Below are 17408 nucleotides of genomic sequence, written 5' to 3' on the forward strand. Positions count from 1 at the left end.
CACAGCACCGAGCATGGAGAAGGTCCATGGAGGATGCATTGTCACAAACCCCTTCGGGGTCACAGAAACGTTTATTTGCCCAGTTAGTGGACACAGATACCGACACGGATTCTGATTCCTGTGTCGACTATAATGATACCAGATTGAATCCTAAACTGGCTAAGAATATTCAGTACATGATTGTGGCGAAAAAGGACGTGTTGAATATCACGGAGGACCCTGCAGTTCCTGATACGAGGATCTGCATGTATAAGGGTAAGAAGCCTGAGGTAACGTTCTCTCCCTCTCATGAACTGAATGCTCTTTTTGAAAAGGCTTGGGAAAATCCTGACAAAAAGTTTTTGATTCCCAAGAGAATTCTGCTGACATATCCATTTCCCTCGGGGGACAGGAAAATGTGGGAGTCTACCCCCTCTGTGGACAAGGCCTTATCCCGACTGTCCAATAAGGTGGCTCTTCCTAATCCGGACACAGCAGCCCTGAAGGATCCTGCGGATCGTCGACAGGAAAGCACATTGAAATCGATCTATGTCGCTACGGGTACACTGCTCAGACCTACCGTGGCGTCGGCATGGGTGAGTAGCGCTATTGTAAAATGGGCGGATAATTTATCCTCTGAAATTGATACCCTGGATAGGGATTGCATTCTCGTAACTTTAAGTTACATAAGGGACGCTGCAGGGTATCTGAAAGACGCTGCAAGGGATATTGGCATTTTGGGATCAAAGGCCAATGCCATGTCAGTCTCGGCTAGGAGGGCATTGTGGATTCGTCAATGGAATGCTGATGCTGATTCGAAGAAAAATATGGAGACTCTGCCGTATAAAGGTGGTGTCTTGTTTGGTGACGGCCTGGTATCTATGGCTACTGCGTGTAAGTCATCATTTCTACCTTATGTCCCTGCACAGCAGAAGAAAATGCCTCACTATCAGATGCAGTCTTTTCGGCCCAATAAGTACAAAAGAGGGCGAGGGGGCTCCTTCCTTGCTACGAGAGGTAGGGGAAGGGGAAAAAGATCACCTGCGGTGTCAGGTTCCCAGGAGCAGAATCCCCCCACGGCTGCTGCAAAACCCTCCGCATGGCGCTGGGGCTCCTCTACAGTAGTCCGCTCCAGTGGGGGCACGTCTCAAACTCTTCAGTCAGGTCTGGGTTCGCTCGGACCTGGATCCTTGGGTTTTAGACATTGTAACCCAGGGTTACAGGCTGGAGTTTCAAGACGTGCCCCCTCAACGTTTTTTCAAGTCAGCCTTGCCAGCTTCTCTCCTGGAAAGGGAGGTGGTATGCGCGGTTATACAAAAGCTGTGCCTACATCAGGTCATTGTCACAGTACCACCGTCACAACAAGGAAAAGGCTTTTATTCGAGCCTATTCGTGGTACCGAAGCCGGATGGCTCGGTCACACCGATTCTGAACTTAAAGTCTCTCAATTTCTATCTGAAGAGATTCAAATTCAAAATGGAATCTCTTCGGGCAGTGATCTCCAGTCTGGAGGGAGGAGACTTTATGGTATCAGTAGACATAAAGGACACGTACTTACACGTCCCCATTTACCCTCTGCATCAGGCGTACCTGAGGTTTGCGGTTCAGGATTGTCATTACCAATTTCAGACATTGCCGTTTGGGCTTTCCACAGCTCCAAGGATCTACACAAAGGTGATGGCGGAAATGATGGTCCTCTTGCGCAAGCAAGGAGTCACAATTATCCCGTACTTGGACGATCTCCTGATAAAGGCGAGATCATGGGAGAAATTACTAGAACACGTCGCGCTCTCCCTGAAGATTCTACAGCAACATGGTTGGCTCCTAAATTTGCCAAAATCACAGTTGGTTCCGACAACGCGGCTGTCGTTCCTGGGCATGATTCTGGACATGGAGTTACAGAGAGTTTTTCTGCCGGTGGAGAAATCTCTGGACATCCAGAACATGGTAAAAGGGATTCTGAAACCGAGGGTGTCGATTCATCAGTGCACTCGGATGCTGGGAAAGATGGTGGCGGCCTACGAGGCCATTCCGTTTGGCAGGTTTCATGCCAGGGTGTTTCAGTGGGACCTGCTGGACAAGTGGTCCGGGTCTCACCTGCTCATGCACCGGAAAATAGTCCTGTCTTCCAGGACCAGAATCTCTCTCCTGTGGTGGCTGCACAGTCCTCACCTTCTAGAGGGACGCAGGTTCGGGATTGGGTCCTGGTAACCACAGATGCAAGTCTCCGGGGATGGGGAGCAGTCACACAGAGGGAAAATTTCCAGGGAAAATGGTCAAGTCAGGAGGCTTGTCTGCACATAAACATTCTGGAATTAAGGGCCATTTACAACGGCCTTTGACAAGCGGAAAATCTTCTTCAAGATCTGCCCGTCTTGATTCAGTCGGACAACATAACAGCAGTGGCGTACATAAACCGCCAGGGCGGAACAAAGAGCAGAGCGGCAATGGCAGAAGCCACAAAAGTTGGGCGGAAAGACACGTAAGCGCTCTGGGGGCGGTCTCCATTCCTGGAGTGGACAACTGGGAAGCAGACTTCCTCAGCAGACACGATCTCCATCCAGGGGAGTGGGGTCTTCATCAAGAGGTCTTCGCAGACGTGACAAGTCACTGGGGAATTCTTCATGTATACATGATGGTGTCTCGCCTCAACAAGAAACTTCGGAGGTATTGTTCCAGGTCAAGGGACCCTCAAGCAACAGCAGTGGACGCCCTGGTGACACCATGGGTGTTTCCGTCGGTCTACGTGTTCCCGCCGCTTCCACTCATCCCAAAGGTGATAAGGATCGTAAGAAGAACAATAGTTCCGGCGATACTCATTGTCCCAGACTGGCCGAAGAGAGCCTGGTATCCGGATCTTCAGGAGTTACTCATAGGAGATTCGTGGCCTCTTCCTCTACGAGAGGACCTGTTACAGCAAGGTCCGTGCGTGTTCCAGGACTTACCGCGGCTGCGTTTGACGGCATTGCTGTTGAACGCCGTATTCTAGCCCGGAAGGGGATTCCCAGTGAAGTTATCCCCACTCTACTTCAGGCTAGAAAAGAAGTAACGGCGAATCATTACCACCGTATTTGGAGAAAATATGTGTCTTGGTGTGAATCCAAGAAGGCCCCTACGGAGGAATTTCAGCTGGGGCGTTTTCTCCATTTTCTACCAGCTGGTGTGGATGTGGGCCTTAAGCTAGGCTCCATTAAGGTACAAATTTCGGCCTTATCAATATTCTTTCAAAAGGAATTGGCTTCCCTCCCTGAGGTTCAGACATTCGTGAAGGGGGTGCTGCATATCCAGCCTCCATTTGTGCCTCCGGTGGCACCGTGGGATCTCAAAGTGGAGTTAAGGTTCCTGCAATCTCCTTGGTTTGAACCTTTACGGAAGGTTGAGTTGAAATTCCTCACTTGGAAAGTGGTCATGTTGTTGGTATTGGCGTCCGCAAGGCGTGTATCTGAGTTGGCAGCCTTGTCTCACAAGAGCCCCTATTTGATCTTCCATGAAGATAGAGCGGAGTTGAGGACTCGGCAGCTGTTTCTGCCAAAGGTGGTTTCAGCTTTTCACATGAACCAACCTATTGTAGTGCCAGTGGCTACTGGCGCCCTCGTGGACTCAAAGTCTCGTGGACTCAAAGTCTCTGAATGTGGTCAGGGCTTTGAAAATCTATGTAGCCAGAACGCTTCAGATTAGGAAAACGGAGGCTCTGTTTGTCCTATATGCTCCCAATAAGATTGGGACGCCTGCTTCCAAGCAGACTATTGCGCGTTGGATCTGTAACACGATTCAACAGGCTCATTCTACGGCTGGATTGCCGTTACCGAAATCGGTTAAGGCCCATTCTGCCAGGAAGGTGGGCTCATCTTGGGCGGCTGCCCGTGGGGTCTCGGCGTTACAACTTTGCCGAGCAGCTACTTGATCGGGTTCAAACACTTTGGCAAAGTTCTACAAGTTTGATACCCTGGCTGATGAGGACCTCTTGTTTGGTCAATCGGTGCTGCAGAGTCATCCGCACTCTCCCGCCCGATCTGAAGCTTTGGTATAAACCCCATGGTCTATGAAGTGTCCCCAACATCCTCTAGGACGTTAGAGAAAATAGAATTTTAATACCTACCGGTAAATCCTTTCCTCTTAGTCCGTAGAGGATGCTGGGCGCCCGTCCCTGTGCGGACTCTTTCTGCAGTAGTGGTTGTAGGTTTTGGTTGTGTTACACAATGGTTGTGTTTGGTTATAATCAGCCTGTTGCTGTTTTTTTGTCCATACTGTTGACTGGGTTTACTTACAAATGCCATGTTGTACGGTGTGTTTGTGGTGTGAGCTGGTGTGTATCTCACCCTTAGTTTAAAAATAATATAAATCCTTTTCCTCGAAATGTCCATCTTCCTGGGCACAGTTCCTATAACTGAGGTCTGGAGGAGGGGCATAGAGGGAGGAGCCAATTCACACCCAGTAAAAGTCTTAGAGTGCCCATGTCTCCTGCGGATCCCGTCTATACCCCATGGTCTATGAAGTGTCCCCAGCATCCTCTACGGACTAAGAGAAAAGGATTTACCGGTAGGTATTAAAATCCTATTATTTGCATAGACAAACATTTGTATTGGTTATTGTTAATACATTACTCTCATTTGCAACACATTTTTAAACAAAAATAACTGCTGTGTGTTTGTGCCACTGCTCTGTTGCTTAGTTTAGCCAGTCAGTGTTTTGCCAATGTTGGCGAACAATATTGTGAGCTGTGACTAAAAATTTATAAAAATGAATGTTATTGAGGTTAATAAGACTGTAGAAACAAAAACAGCAGAGCCATAACTAGACTTGTTGGTGCCCTGTACCAGAAAGAGAATTGGCTTGCCACAGTGGGTTTGAATCCTGGGCACATCAGCATCCCAAAATGTAATAAAGGACAGTGTGACTGAACAACAAAGAGCTTGTATGAAGTCAAGTCCATGAATGCTTAGTGACAGAAGGGATGGGGGCAGGTGATAGGAGCGGCAAGGAGATGCTGGGCTTAAAAAATGGGGGAAGCTGCAAGTGAAAGTAATTAGATAATTCATAATTGACAAGTGCTGCTAACAGCACCCCCCTACCCTGCAGCGCTATGTGCAGCGCACACTCCGCACACACCCAGTTATGGCACTAAAAAACAGGGTGAAATTACATACCTTTAGCTTTTTAAGCAATTAAAAAAAAATCCAGATTCAAGTCAGGGTGGTTTTGCCAAAACAGAAAACAAAAGCAAAACACAGAGGGCAGTTTTGGCAACACCAAAACACGATATATGGTTGTGAATTACAGGCTAAGGGGTCTATTCATGAAGCAGTGAAAAGGGTGGAGAAGTGAGCCAGTGGAGAAGTTGCCCATGGCAACCAATCAGCATTGAAGTAACATTTATAATTTGCATGCTTTACAATTGTACGGAGCAGCTGATTGGTTGCCATGGGCAACGTCTCTACTGGCTTACTTCCCCACTCTTCACTGCTTCATGAATAGACCTTTATAGCTGCCTAGCTGTAGTATTGTATGGGGGTTATTCAATTGTTTTTAAAGCTGCGATAAATAATGGGAGACTATTGTTGCAATTCAAATTTTTTGGGTGCCTTTAATTATTTATTATATCCACTCAGACAAGGTTTAGCCACAAAAACCGGCAAAACCCAACTAAACTAATTGGCGGGATGGGGAAAAGTGCTGTTTGGGTTCCCAAACAGCCAAACTTTTCACACTTTTCATCTCACCACCTCCGGGGGCTTCAAGCCGAAATGTGTCTGCTGCAGCTAATGGGTGTCTGATTGGAGCAACAATTGAATTGCTCAGATAGACACCCATTAGTTTAGACATCCATAAAAACAATGGAATTCACCCCATAATGTCAAAATGGTGATTAAAATGGCATTATTGTCTCTCTCTTATAATAATTTTTATTATATAAATATATATATATTTTTAAATAAAGATATTTATTATCTTTTTAACTTAAAATTTCCGTCATTTAATTTATAGTAAATGGAATGGAGCAGTTATTTATTATTATATCGTTATTTTTTATGATTATGATTATTTTAATAATGTTATAACGGTATAATGTTAATGATATTATATAGATACTATTGAGGGGGAATGTTAGAGGGGGGGGGGGGGGGTCATCATTTATCATTTACCTCACCCCTGTAGGGATTTTGACCATTGGGATGCCAGCATTGGTATAGTGATCCCTCTAATGATAGAGGCAATTATATTAGGATGGAGGATTATTTGGGAATAGTATGTTTACAGGAACACAAGAAAATGACGCTCTCTTGTGATCGCTAGCCAACTCGAGCCTGTGAGTGACTTCTGTTTTCTAATGTGTGTTTTTATTGTAAGAACAATTTTTAGTATTAAAATACCAACAAAAGTTACAATGTAATATAAAGAGCATTACTGTCATACATAGCAAACGTACAGCATGCAATGGGGTAACATAGAGCAGAAGTCCCATGAAATATGGCCCCAATATAAACTATTAGCAGCTTCACAAATAGTATTTGGGAATGGGATTTTGAAAAGGATGGGTCATTTGGTTTTAGGATTGATTCCATCATTTGCTGGTGGTAGTAAGTCTCTTTCCAGTAAAGTGTTGATAATGCTGATTTATCAACAGGAATGAAAAGCTATACCTTATACACACTTTAAATACACTTTACCATAGAGCCGTAGCGGGCGCTAAACTTAATACACACTCTACGCACCTTTTACGCTGCTAGCGTACAGAGTCCCGTACCGTGTACGGACTTTGCGTACAAACGCTGCGCTGATGATACAAAGTACACACAGCGCGTACACACCCAATGAATACACTTTAAACCTTATACAGCAATGCAATGCGATACTAATACACTTTAAACCTTAGCAGGGAAAGGAAGACATGACACCAGTCTGTAGTTAAACCACTGGGTTCCGACACCACAGCTTATTATTGCTGAAAGGGGGTTACAATACAAACAATACAATACAACAGAATAATGGCTACAATCAATGGTACATACGTGAGTGGATTCGCTGCGCTACCCAGATCTGGTCCTCGGTCATCTGATAGATAACTTTGTGAGTCTTGTGTTAGACCAGGCCTGCAGCAGGCTCTCTTTATACAATTCTTCCAAAACTTAACACAATTGATACTGTAATCTCTTTGTCCATTGGACACAGGGATGGTCATTTACAGTACAGGAGAGGTCATAGGTCGGTTTGAATAGGTGCTCTTGTGGGTGGTCTCCTCTGGATTCCCGCCGCATACATAATGTACAGTAAATACAGTTTATATCTATATTCTGCTCCTGCACATAACTATCCGCAGGAACATGCGATCTTCCTCAAACCAACACCGGAATATTACCCTTAAAATACCCTACAGCTGGATACCAAACACCACCTTATAACCTTGTTCTGTCCCCTACTATTCTGTAAAGGTGAATCCCTTTGTTCTGAAACCATTTAAACTGCTGTAACTTGCTGCTGTGGTGCAGGGAGGCTATGTGTAAAATGTGCACTATTTGGATTAAATATGTAATGTGTTTTGATGGCTTTTCCATGCATTCACAAACTCTACCGTAAATACTCATACCACACGCTAATACGAAGGTCCGCGGGAGCGACCATACGCAAATTGCGAATATGCGCACGCACGGCAGAGCAAGTACGCGCACGGAGGCCAACTGTGTGTAGTTTGCACGTAATGTATGTACTGCAACATTTTTCGACTTTGACAGTCCACCCTTTGGCAGTCACCAATAACTGCCACTATCTAATCACTAAGCAGAAAAATATCTATACAATATCTACAGAAGCTTTGATGATCGGGGAGAGTTGTAGGTGGGAAATGTATGACCTAGTGGGATAGTAAAAAGCATGTATGTATGAATCCATGTCTGAGGGGCATGTATCATCGTGCCGTATATGTTCTAAATAAGCTTCGAGGTACTGCGAAGTATACATTAAATCCTTCTTATCCCGTATTAAGGGTCTGTAAGTGGGCCGACAAACACTACAGAGCTCTTTTCGGCTTCTTGTTCCAACAAATGTGGTGTACATTTAGTTGATGATACATGAAGGGGGAAACATATGTGAGTGCTAGTATATGTGGATATCACCTGTCGACTATGTGTGCCATTAACTGAAGGTTACAGAGATGAAGATAAGACACATATATAAAAATACATTTACATAAACATTTTGGATAATGCTGATGTCTTTTTCCGGATGGATGTATCTGGGCAGAGGGAGAGACAAAAGGAAAACAGGTGAACGAAACAGGCCATGAAATTCGTTTGCAATCCTTATCATATCACTGTCTCTATGGATGGGTCATAAATTAAATCTGCTGCTGTAACAGTACCCTTGCTCCTTAGACTCATCAATTTTGTGCCGTGCTTGCGCCGCGTCAGAATTCGAACACACCTAAATATCAAACCAATAATTATGACGACTCCCAGGATACAAAGGAGAAACTTCCCTACACTCATGATGACATTTTGAGCCCACTCTCCTAAACCTGAGAACCAATTGCGTGGGTTCAACCATGAGACCCAGCTGGTCAGTTCATTACTCACAATCGCTAAGGTAAGGTTGTGTTTCCTCCTGAACGCCCACTTCAACTGCAAGATATCGTCCATCTTTTGATCGCTGATCTCCGTGGGGTCGTCAGTGCTGTTCGTGATATGTGTACAGCACTTCACACCATATTGAGTTGCCAGAGTAACACAGTACCCACCTGTCACGGCTGTGACATAATTAAGGACCATCCTGTGCTGAATCAGTTCCTTCTTGTAGGCTTGTAACTCCCTTCCCGTATACCTGAAGGTGTCGTCATACATCTCAGTGATATTATCTATCAAGTTTGCTAGCGCATGGATATACCTATAATTTATAGTTCCTCTGGCTGTACGGGTGATGTCTAATGCGAAAAGGAACTGAATCCCGGTGGATTTGTGGATCAAATCAGAGGCTGCGTGCTCTGTCCTATCTATGAGGTGTCTCTTGATGATGTGTTCATAGTGAGTATGAGTATAAGGAGCCTGAGTACTGCGGTGAACATCTTTCATCTTATCATGGGTTATGGTCATGACCTCTGGCAGTACTCTCCCAATATAACACAATCCCTCTGAGCTCGGGGCAAGCCACTTGTACGCCTTCCTCCCACATATGAAATAGGCATCATCTGGGAGAACATAGGGGACAAAGTATGACATCACCATATTGCAAACTTTCCAAGTAAAGAAACCAATCCCTAGTTCTCCCATCTGCTCAGTACAAGTATCAGGCTGGATGATATGGGCACAATACCCTGGCGATACTTTTCCAACCCACATGGTCTTGCTTCCACGAGTATACCTATACCGATAATACCTCCCACTTTGGCTGTTTGGCGTACAAGTTCAGAGTCTATGGGTATCCTATCAGCTCTGTGTGAAAAGGTCATTGTCTGGTTGTTCCACGTCACTTCCCAATTTCCTGGTTTTAGTTAATTGGAAATATTAAAGCACAATAAGGACCTGTCTACATGATACTGGTGGAGCTTCAAACTAGGGGGCCTAGAAATATTGAATTTCTTGTCCACCGGTCTCCCAACCCGTAATTCGAGTACCTCATCTATTGCTAAATCCTGACTTGCTCTGACCTTGAGGTGCTTGTGAGCACACCCAGCATTCTGTCTGGTTTAAGACCTTACCCACTAGTGAGTGGTAATCACTCAACGGATGACGGTCCATGTCGATATTAAGGTTGGACTGACATCTCTGGATGCACCCTTCCTCAACTATATTCTCACAATTCTTACAAATACAATATTCATCAGACAATAACCCCTCACAGTGCCTCCGAGCTCCCTGACTAGCAGAGCGCTTACTGATGCTAGCCTTTACTTGAGCGATGTGCCGCTCCTGAGATCCTACAAATTCATACTCGTCATCAGAAACCATTCCAGATCCCTGCTCGACCTCTCTGGGGCCCTCACCAAAACAAACTGTCCTGATTAAAACCAGAATTACTAACAGAACCCGAAACGCAGTCTCTTGTGATCGATCCATTTCGTTTGGGGAAAGGAGGAAAGTAAGAAGGAGAAAAGAAAGGAAAATGTAGGGGGAGGTGAAAAAAAAGAAAATGATACAACAACCGTTCTAGATCTGTGCTTGGATGCCCTTCAACAGTCCTGCCTCTCAACCTTCCCGGAACAGACACTCCAGTGATACAAGGTTCTCTACACTCTGCTCTTTGTCACGAGTTCTCTCCGGATCAGCGACCTTCTTGCAGTGGGACGAGTGGACCCAAGTCTCTCTCTCGGCGACCTTCAATGCTGTCGTGCTGGTTAGCAAGACTTGGTATGGTCCTTCCCACCTGTCTATGAGGCAACCTGAGCGTAAGAAATTTTGAATCATTACATAATCCCCAGGTTCAATGTCATGACAATTACTGTTCGGTAGGTCAGGAATCACCAGCTTTAAATTTCTTTGTTGATTTCTCAGCTGCTGGCTCATCCCAACCAAATATCTCACAGTCACTTCGTTATTACATTTCAAATCATCCTGGGGGTCTATCATTACATGAGGTTGTCGACCAAAAAGAATTTCAAAAGGTGATAGGTTAAGGGGAGACCTGGGGGTGGTTCTGATACTGTACAACACTAGTGGCAAAGCTTCTGGCCACAACAATCCAGTTTCAGCCATCACTTTGCTCAGCTTGTTCTTAATAGTGCTGTTCATTCTCTCCACCTTCGCACTCGCCTGTGGTCGGTACGGAGTATGCAGCTTGCTATTAATTCCCATCAGTTTGCACATGACCTGAAAGACTTCACCTGTAAAATGGGTACCCCTATCACTTTCAATTATTCTAGGGATACCATATCTACACACAAATTCCTGCACAATTTTCTTTGCAGTGAACATAGCAGTATTTGTGGCAGCCGGGAACGCTTCTACCCAATTGGAAAATACATCAATACAAACTAACACATATTTTAAATTTCTACAGGGTGGTAACTGCATGAAATCGATTTGTATTACCTGAAAAGGTCCGTCTGTCGGGGGAATGTGGGATGGCTCTGTTGGTATTGACTTACCAATATTCTTCCTCAAGCAAGTAAAACATGTAATTGCTCTTTTACCTGCATGCGAAGAGAATCCTGGCGCACACCAGTAGGCTCTCACCAGCTTACACATACCCTCTTTGCCCAGATGAGTCAGACCGTGTGCCGCCTCAGCTAGACTTGGAAGATATGCTCTGGGGGTCACTGGCTTTCCGTGTCCACCTGTCCAAAGTCCTGAGGACTCCTGGCCATACCCCTTTGACCTCCAGGCCGCCTTTTCCTGTAGGGAACACAAATTTTGCATTTCGATTACTTGTTGTGTGTTGATTGTGTTAAATGTCATCAGTGATGTGATGTTCGTTTGTATGAGGGTGCTGGCTGCTGATTTAGCAGCTTCGTCTGCCCGGCTGTTACCAATTCAAATTGGGTCTTGGTTGTAAGTATGTGCTTTACACTTGATAACAGCCACTCTGTCTGGTTCCTGTATCGCTGTTAGAAGCTTTTTTATGTGGGACGCATGCGCTACAGGTGTGCCAGCTGCCGTCATGAAATTTCTGAGGCGCCACAGGGCCCCAAAATCATGCACCACTCCAAAGGCATACCTAGAATCTGTATATATTAGCTGACTTACCCTTGGCCAATTCACACGCTCTAGTTAGGGCGACCAACTCAGCAACTTGTGCTGAGTGCGGTAGGCCCAGGGGTTCAGCTTCTATGATACCTCTGTCGTCTACAACTGCATATCCAGTACACAAGTCTCCCGATTCTGTCTGTCTGTGGCAACTACCGTCAGTGTAGAAGGTAAAGTCTACTCCTTCCAGTGGGTTATCACTGATGTCAGGTCTCGCAGTGAAAGTCTGATTCAGGTATTCCATACAATCATGCATATCAGTGTCTGCACTAAATCCTCCTTCACCATCATTCTCATCCTCCACCCTTTGTGCTTGTCCAGGCACACTTGGCAAGTAAGTTGCAGGATTTAGTGAGCTGCATCTCTTAATGGTGATGTTTACAGGGGCCATCAGTGATAATTCCCACTTTGTAAACCGAGTGGATGAGACATGTCTGGTTTGGGCGGAGTTTAGTAAGGCTGATACTGCATGAGGTGTATGGATGGTCAGGTTGTGTCCTAACACTACGTCCTCGTTTTTACTTACTAGCAAAGCTATCGCTGCAACACGTCGCAAGCATGTGGGGAGAGACCGCGCTACGGTGTCCAACTGTGCACTGTAGTATGCTACTGGTCTGCTGGCATCATCATGTCTCTGTGTTAAGACACCTGCCGTACACCCAGCACTTTCCGTGCCGTACAATTCGAAGGGCTTCTCATAATCTGGCATGCCTAATGCAGGTGCCTGTGATAGGCACTGTTTGAGTCTCTCAAATGCCAGTTCGGACTCATCTGTGTGCGAGATCCGTTCTGTTTTGTTCGAAGAGACCATTTCTTGCAAAGGTAAAGCCAGTATAGAGAACCCTGGGATCCAGTTTCGACAGTACCACACATTCCAAGGAAAGTGCGGATCTGTTGCTGAGTTTGTGGCAGAGTCATGTCGCGAATTGCCTGTATTCTATCAGCGGTGAGGTGTCTAAGTCCTTGAGTCAAGCAATGTCCCAAATATTTTACCCTGGTCCGGCACAACTGCAACTTATCCTTTGAAACCTTGTGTCCCGTTTGGGAAAGATGAAACAGAAGCTGTTTCGTGTCTTTCAAGGACGATTCGAGTGAGTCTGAACACAACAATAAGTCATCGACATACTGTATTAGCACTGATCCACTCTCAGGTTGAAAGGATTGTAAACAGTCATGCAAGGCCTGGGAGAAGATACTCGGGCTGTCAATGAAACCTTGGGGAAGCCAAGTCCAGGTGTACTGTACTCCCCTGTATGTAAAAGCGAAGAGGTATTGGCTGTCAGGGTGCAGAGGGACAGAAAAGAAGGCAGAACAGAGGCCGATGACAGTGAAAACTGTTGCAGTAGAGGGAATTTGCATAAGGATGACAGCTGGATTGGGCACTACGGGGAATTGGCTCTCGACTATCTTGTTTATCCCCCTTAGATCCTGCACTAGCCTGTAACCCCTCCCCCCACTCTTTTTCACAGGGAAGATGGGACTATTGGCAGTGCTGGACGTCCTAACTAGGATGCCCTGTTGTAGTAACCGCTCTATGACGGGGTACACTCCTAATTCTACCTCTGGCTTCAGTGGATACTGAGGGATTTTTGGAGCTATCCTACCATCTTTTACTTGTACTACTACTGGAGCTACATTCGCCATTAATCTAGTGTCTTGTCCATCTTTGGTCCAAAGGGAACCCGGTATTTGTGAGATCATTTCCTCTACTTTTGATGGACACTTGTCTATAACAGCAGAATCCGACATTAGCCTTTGAATGGTGTCTAATATATCTTGCACTTCTTGAACGTGGTTCTCGGGTATATCCAAGAAGACACCTTCAGGAGTACAATATATGACACACCGCATTTTACACAATAAATCTCTGCCGAGTAGATTAGTCGGAGCCGATGCAGCCAACAGAAAAGAATGTTTGGTCTGCAAGGGCCCTATCGTAACCTCCGCCGGTCTACTCAAAGGGTATTGTTGCACTGTTCCTGTTACTCCCATTGCCGAAATTGTTTTACCCGTGGTTTTTATACCTACTGTCGAATTTAACACTGACCTGGCCACCCCTGTATCTACAAGAAAAGGTAATGGTACACCAGCTACATCAACCGTGACCTCAGGTTCACTACCAAGGCTAGCAATCAACTTCACTGGCTGCAGACTACAGGTGTGGCCCAACCCCTATTGTGTGGGGAGACCCTCCCACAGCGCATTGGCAGCTATGATATGTGAGGGGGTTAGCTGTGAGTTTTCGGAGGCCTGCCAGTCCCTCCTTGGTGGGTACCTCCTTGTTTCCCCTGCGTGTGGCTCGTAATTCCTCCTACGCGGTCCCTGATCCCAAGTATGTGCATTGTCATGAGGTTCATATTCTGGTCTAGGGGGTCGGTATACATTATGTGTACCTTTATTCCTACATTCCCTCGAGTAATGTCCTACCTTTTGACATTTATAGCATGTTACTACACGTGACTTACCATCAGGGGTCTGGGGTTTCGGCTGATGTGGCTTTGTTGTAAGTGCGTCTATACTTACTGTCATCAGCCTTTCCCCTTGTAACTCCCTGTGCTTAATGATGTTCCTATCATGCTCGACCATGGACTCTCTCAATGCAGCCACCGAGATACCTCTCCAGTTCGGTAGAGAGGTCTGTACCCTTGTTCTCAGTGCCTCCTTCAACCCGTCCATTAATACAGAAACAGCTACCTCCCTGTGATGTACATTGTTCTTAATGTCCTCGATCCCAGTGTATCTAGCCATTTCCTGCAGTGCTCGATGGAAATATTCGGATGCCGTTTCACCTTCCTTTTGTCTTATGGAAAAGATTTTTTTCCATTTGACAACAGTAGGGAAATATACTCCTAATTGCAGATTGATTTGCCGTACATTCTCCTGAGTGTAGTCATCAGTGAGAGGTACTTCTGCGTCTAACTTACAATCAGTTATGAATTTCGCGGGGTCAATATTTGAGGGTAAACATACCCGTAGCACTGTTCGCCAATCTTTGTTTGTGGCTTCGTTGGCGTTACCTAACTCTTTAATGAACCTCTGGCATGCGACTAGATCTTTTCTGGGATCGGGAAATTCTGACATAATTGACCTTAACTCTGCCCGGGACCAAGGACAATGCATGGCAATGTTCCTGATGGGAGTTACTCCCTGAGCGTCAGTCCTCCCATTGGGGACTGCAATCACCCTGACAGGATTTAATTCAATTACATCATTTTGATTTGATTCTATAATGTGAGGTGCTATTGTCTCTGCATAATGTATGGTACCATACTTACCTGTGGACACGACCTCACTTTTCCCTCCGCTAAGGGGTTTTGCTACTGCTCTTATTGGTTGAGCCGTGCCCACCTGAGTGTCTTGTATGGTGGCTGCTAGAGAGAGTGCCGATATCGTGCTGGGTTCATCTTCCTGCTCGCAGTCCTGGGGAAAATGTAAAACAGGATACAACTGGCAAGGGTTAGCGTTAGTACATTTATCAGTTACTCTCCTATCTTGTACCAATGTACCATTGTCTGTAGCCACTTTCTCCCCCACAATATACGGTGGTGGTGATGGTGCGGTCGCCATTATTTTCCCGCTAGGTTTGGAACCTGCTGCGCGAGCTAATTCCCTTTGTATATCCCCCTCCTGTTGCCATAAATTTAAACAATCTGTATGTCTAATCCTTTGTTTTCTGGATTTTATTAGACATATCCTTATCCTTGAGTTCTGCAATACCTCTGGTTCAAAGCTGCCCACTTTAGGGAATGGTACCCTATCTTTGTCAGTCATACGTACCCATTCAGACAAAAAGTCTTCCGTGTGTGAACCATATTTTCCACACATAACAAACCTTGCTGACCCCTTGGGCCGCGGCTCTTCAACCTGAACCCTGGTTACAAAACGTCCACCGCTTGTGCAATTGGATCCCATCACGGACTTTTTCCTTTTACGCAATCCCCAATGCACAATACGAATAGACGGTGAAAGTTCTCAGAGCGCTTTCACCCACTCACGCCCACGTTGGCCAGTACTGCCATACACTGTCGATAGCGAAGGCAATGTACCCAACCTAGGGCCCTATCTGACCTATATTTACTGGAAGTTTTTAGGAATAACTTACCCTTTCCAGTAAAGTATCGGTCGTTGGAGATCTTCCTGAGAGAGACCAGCGAAAACTCCCTATGCACTTTATTATACACAAATCACGCTTGTGTATGCTCTATATAGCGCTAATGATACTGCGATTTTACGCAAAAGCTCGTAAAAGGATATTACGTTGCGCTACATATCGCACCCACAAACGCGCGGTCCAATTGCACAGCGTATAGGTACTTGTTACTTATCTGCCGTACGACCACGGGTCGTTGTACAAACTGGGACCCTCAGTCCGGAGCGTAATACCAAAAAAACCTTTTTACTTCAATACTTTGCAATACAATGCACTATCACGCTCCTCTACAAATCACCTCACGATTTGCATATTAAACCTTATACTAACGTGAGTCAGCCTTCTCACGCCACCAAGCCTCCACTCACTTGATGTACCAAATGACGGGATCCCGTATTCCGGGGTTCGAATTTCACTCACTCCTACGTTCACTCACTCAAGTACACTTTGTCTTTTCTGTACAGAAAATTATGATTCATTCAGATAAGCAACTTTTCCCCCAGAGGCAATACAGTTTGAACAAGAAGTTTTATACTAATCTTTGGAAACCGAGCAGTTTTGTGCTATTGTAGCGTGGCTACTTTCCCACCTTTAAACTAAACGACACTATTGTGTAATTTGTACTTAGCGCCCGTATTCTTACGCACTTTGCGTAAACACGCGATCGTGCGTGTCTCTTACGCTGCGTGCGCAGTCCTGTACTTTGTCCGAGACACGTGTACAAAACTGTACGTCCGCAATAGCACAAATCCCACAACTTCTATAAATGTGAGCAATATTAACTATAATCGCTCACTAAACACAACACAGTTTCTTTCTGTATAAACCTTTACAACTAGGCCAGACTGTGTTTGTGTCTTACACTTACTTCCTTAAACATTTATTTTTAGTTTTAACTATATAGCAACAAATGTATTCGGTTTCACACAGATCTAAATGAATCTAGCAATCTGAGTGTTATGGCAACAATGTGAGAGGGTGTACACAGAGTATGGGTGCCTTTTGTTGTGTACGCTTTTGGTGCCAGAAAAAAAAATTCACAGACTTTTAAATAGCTTTTTTCCTGTTTACTTTACGGGTTCTACCAGCATCCTACAAACCATACAGAGCAGACGTCATCTAATCAGCAAACAAGTAGGGTTTTCAGTGCATCCACCGACCAAGAAAAGGTTACGTAGGATACTTTCTGTCCGCCCTTTTGCTGATAGATTAAGTCTGCTGTGACCTGTTAGGCTGTGGGTATGTGGAAAACCGGACGACGCCCCCAATTGATAATGCTGATTTATCAACAGGAATGAAAAGCTATACCTTATACACACTTTAAATACACTTTACCATGGAGCCGCTGCGTTCGCTAAACTTAATACACACTCTACGCACCTTTTATGCTGTTAGCGCACCGAGTCCTGTACCGTGTACGGACTTTGCGTACAAACGCCGCGCTGACGGTACAAAGTACACACAGCGTGTACACACCCAATGAATACACTTTAAACCTTATACAGCAATGCAATGCGATACTAATACACTTTAAACCTTAGCAGGGAAAGGAAGACACAACACCAGTCTGTAGTTAAACCACTGGGTTCCGACACCACAGCTTATTA

General features: G+C 45.2%; 1 protein-coding gene across 1 annotated transcript in view; it reads left to right on the forward strand.

The window, feature by feature from the left end:
- The window catches only part of FGF12 (fibroblast growth factor 12), a 926229-nt gene that overhangs the window by 50500 nt on the left and 858321 nt on the right, over positions 1-17408 (forward strand). The window lies entirely within an intron of this gene.

The sequence above is a fragment of the Pseudophryne corroboree genome, chromosome 4 (assembly GCF_028390025.1).
Source record: "Pseudophryne corroboree isolate aPseCor3 chromosome 4, aPseCor3.hap2, whole genome shotgun sequence".
Lineage (NCBI taxonomy): Eukaryota > Metazoa > Chordata > Amphibia > Anura > Myobatrachidae > Pseudophryne > Pseudophryne corroboree.